Consider the following 4205-nt stretch of genomic DNA (forward strand, 5'->3'; position numbering starts at 1 on the left):
GGAAGATCAGTATCAGCGGATACTATAGGCCAATATTTGGAAACAGCCTGTTTGGCTTGGTTACTGCAGGTGTTAAAACGATTCGGCCAAAACATTCTATTTCTAGATTTGTTTTTTGATTTTCTTTTTAAGGTCTTACTACGGGGAATTGCTAATATCCCTCTGAAAAATGGATGGAGAAACTACAAATCCAACTTGATACATACAAGAAGGACCTGATCAAGTATAAGAGGGAGAAATATGTTAAAGTCGTCGCTGACTATGAGTCTCAGAATGTCTATGGGTGGTTGACAGGTTCCACCAACTCTGGGAATTACAACACCAGACGCCGGTTCAGGCGGGGTAATTACTCAGATTCCTCTAATGAATCAGGAGCTTCTGCTAGCGAGAACGATCGACGGGGACGTGGACGTGGTCGCGGTAGACCAAAAAACCAGTTTGTCCCTTTAGGGATACGTACCAGGGCCCAACGGGCAGGCGAAGGAGACCCTGTCGGAGAGGAGGCCAGTACAAGCGTTTCCAAAGTTACCAAACCCCCAAGTCGCAGCAGGAAGTAATTTTTAACCTATCTTCAATAGCCTTAACTCAGTCGGAGTATGAGGTATTACAGAAGGGTTTAAGCTTTGTGCCTACAACCAAATTCGATCCATTTTTATGGAAAGTCGAAACTCATAAATTAAACAGACAATTAAAGATACAGGAGTTTTTCGGGACTCGTGACATTCCTGCAAAAGCAGATGCCTTGCCAACGGAACTTTACAAATTAGCGCCTAAGTCTGGGTTTGACCCTCCATCTTCAAGTGCCTCCATCAAGTCATTTGTGAGGCTGGTAGAATCTGCAGTTGATCCCAGCAATAACTCTAAGTGTTTTTCTAATCTTAATAAATCTCAGGTTGATGCATTAAAATCTCTTGGTTCCAGGAAGGACATTGTAATTCGAGCCGCTGATAAGGGCGGTTCGATTGTGGTGCAAAATGTTGCTGATTATAGACAGGAAATTGAACGGCAGTTGGGTGATGTTGATACGTACCGGCGATTGGATTCTGATCCGACTCAAATCTTTAAGGATGAATTGGATCAGTATCTCAAGTCTGCCTTCACAGCTGGTGTCATAACTGCGAGTGTGTTAAAATTGCTTACTTGTGATTTTCCCAAAAAGCCGTTACTTTACACTTTACCCAAAGTACACAAGAATTTGTCCTGTCCCCCCGGCAGACCAATAATCTCTGCCCGTGGGTCCATTTTTCAAACTGTTTCAGCATATTTAGATGTATTCCTTCAACCCGTTGTACAGCATTCTGCATACAGCTTACAGGATACCACATCGTTGCTGCTAGCTTTAAACAAATTGGGTACCATTCCAGACAAGTGTCTCCTTTGCAGCATCGATGTGTGTTCACTGTACACCTGTATCCCACACGAACAGGGAATCGCTGCTACCCGCAGATTGATTTCCACAAGTCCTTACTACAAAGGTCCTGATGTAGAATTTTTTTGCCAACTGTTAGAAATGGTACTAACAAAAAATTATTTCTATTATGATGGTAATTTTTACCTACAGGTAGCTGGCTGTGCGATGGGGTCCTCAGTGGCCCCATCGTATCGCCAATGCCTTTGCCATGGCGGTGGAGCATGATATTTTTTTAGCGGACCCCAACATTAATGCTAATGTATTTTACTACGCACGCTACATAGATGATATGGTATTGTTGTGGCAGGGGTCATCCGCATCTCTACTTGAATTGATACAAACCCACAATAGCAGCTCCAGTCCCGTAAAACTTACTTGTAATATGTCAGAAACCACCATCGATTTTTTAGATGTACGTATTACTTTAAGTGGCGGCAATTTGAATAATTCATTATACGTAAAACCCACCGACCGCAATATGCTTTTGAGTCCTACCAGCTTTCACCCGCCCTCAGTAACTAAAGGTTTACCTTATTCACAACTTTTGCGAGTTCGCAGGATTTGTAGCGATCCTGCCGATCTGGAGATCCAATTAAACAATATGATAGCCAAATTTGTTGAGAGAGGTTATGTACTCAGTGATTTGTTACTAATTAAACAACGAGTATTAGCAATTCCCCGTAGTAAGACCTTAAAAAGAAAATCAAAAAACAAATCTAGAAATAGAATGTTTTGGCCGAATCGTTTTAACACCTGCAGTAACCAAGCCAAACAGGCTGTTTCCAAATATTGGCCTATAGTATCCGCTGATACTGATCTTCCAGGTCTAGTTAACAAAAAACTCATCACTAGTTACTCTAGAGGTCCTAATTTGCGGGATAAGCTTGTACACACCGATATTATCAATTTCAACAAACACAAACCGGGTACTTTTCTAGGAACCCCCAAGGTAGGCTGTGTTAAATGTACGGGCTGTGTTACATGTGGATATATGTGGACTGGGGACCACATTAAAAACCCATTTAACAACAAGATTTTTAAAATTAACCACAGACTCACATGTAGCTCACAGTTCGTCATTTATGTTTTGGTGTGTCCCTGTGGTAAGTTCTATGTTGGCAAAAATGACTGTCAGTTTAAGGTCAGGATGGCCCAACATAGACTTGCCATCAGAACAGCAGTGCTTAAAGGCTCCAGCGAGCAACCGGTGGCCCGGCATTATGCCCAGATGGGGCATTCGCCTACAGCTTTTAAACATATGATTGTTGATCATGTGCCTCCATTGGTGCGAGGAGGTAATAGATCTAAATTGCTGCTGCAAAAAGAATCACGGTGGATTTATATGCTTCATTCACTGAGTCCGTTTGGTTTGAATGAGACATTGGGCTTGAATTGCTTTCTGTGATTACTGGTACTCTAATACCGCATGATTTATCATTATTGTACCACTATGCTGCATAAGTTGTAATTTTATTGCGATATTTTTATGCATTCTGTTCGTTTCTTACAGCATTGTTATGTAACTATGGTGACGGGCGCACAGGGGGTGACGTCATCGACGCGTGCCGGCGTGGCCACGCTGCTGCACGGCGCGCGCGGATGCTGGGGGTCTGGTTCAGTTGAGCACATAAATGGTGAGTGTTTTATTTGTATTATTGCCCTGACGAAAATGTTCCGACATTGAAACGTTGGCAGTTATTGGCATGTGTACGTGTCGTTATTTCTGAGTGCCGCCGTCCACCAGTTGGTTGTATATATATATATATAAATATATATATATATATATATATACATCCTTTATTACTCTCCAATGTTTAGTTAATAGACTCATTTGACACTTGCTGCATATGGACAGGTAACTGTAGAGAAAAGGGTAGATTTATTAGATTCTAAGACCGATATGTGGTATTGCTCATAGCAACCCATCAGATCTATAATTTTCTAGGATGCACTAGAGAAATGCTAACTAAAATCAGTACTTTCTCATCTTTGCAGCCACCTCTTATGCTACAGAAGTTACGTAGCGTATGGCGAGCCGCAAGGCTTATTTTCGGGGTCCACGCCACCCTCCTGCCGTGTCACCATCTATTAGCTTTAGTAAAGCGAGCACGAAGCGTGGCGAGCAAAGCCAGCCTGCGTGGTGACAATCGCGATTCACTTAGCGGCTAACGTAACTGGCGTAAGCGGTGGCCGCAAAGATGAGGAAGTACTCTAAAATCTGAAAGCCTTCCACTGCACCGCCCTCGCACGCTATACTGACATTTGATCCATCGGCGCTGTAGACGAGGGTCCGTGTAGTTGATGCAAGAAGAGCCTAGGACGCTACAGTCTTCTGTAGCAGCCAGGAAGAAAAAATATCCTGTGTACAACACTAGACATCTGCAGATGCTGTGGGCCTATTTTTGAGGTTTATTTGCTACTAATTGTATGCCGATTTTTAAATAAGTTAAAAATTACTTTTTTTAATTATTTAATGTAGCATATTTTAACACTTTTCATGCATATTTTAAGTTATTTTCATGCATATTTGCATGCATATTTCCAGCTTTTTATGTTGCATATAATCCTGTCTCTAGTGATAAACAACCAATCAATCAGCTTCTGCCTAACATTTTTCAAACACAGTCTGTGACATGGCAGGTAGGAGCTGATTGGCTGGCTGTTTATCACTCTCCATTTTATCACTTTTGAAGCTTGTTACGTCTGGCCCAGAGGTCTGTCTCCATACATATGTAGCAGACTCCAGTCAGTGTGATTCCTGCCCCTGCCCGAACAAGTTGTCACCAGCAGCACC

The sequence above is a fragment of the Crinia signifera genome, chromosome 5, assembly GCF_055691185.1.
Source record: "Crinia signifera chromosome 5, ASM5569118v1, whole genome shotgun sequence".
In the NCBI taxonomy this organism is placed as follows: domain Eukaryota; kingdom Metazoa; phylum Chordata; class Amphibia; order Anura; family Myobatrachidae; genus Crinia; species Crinia signifera.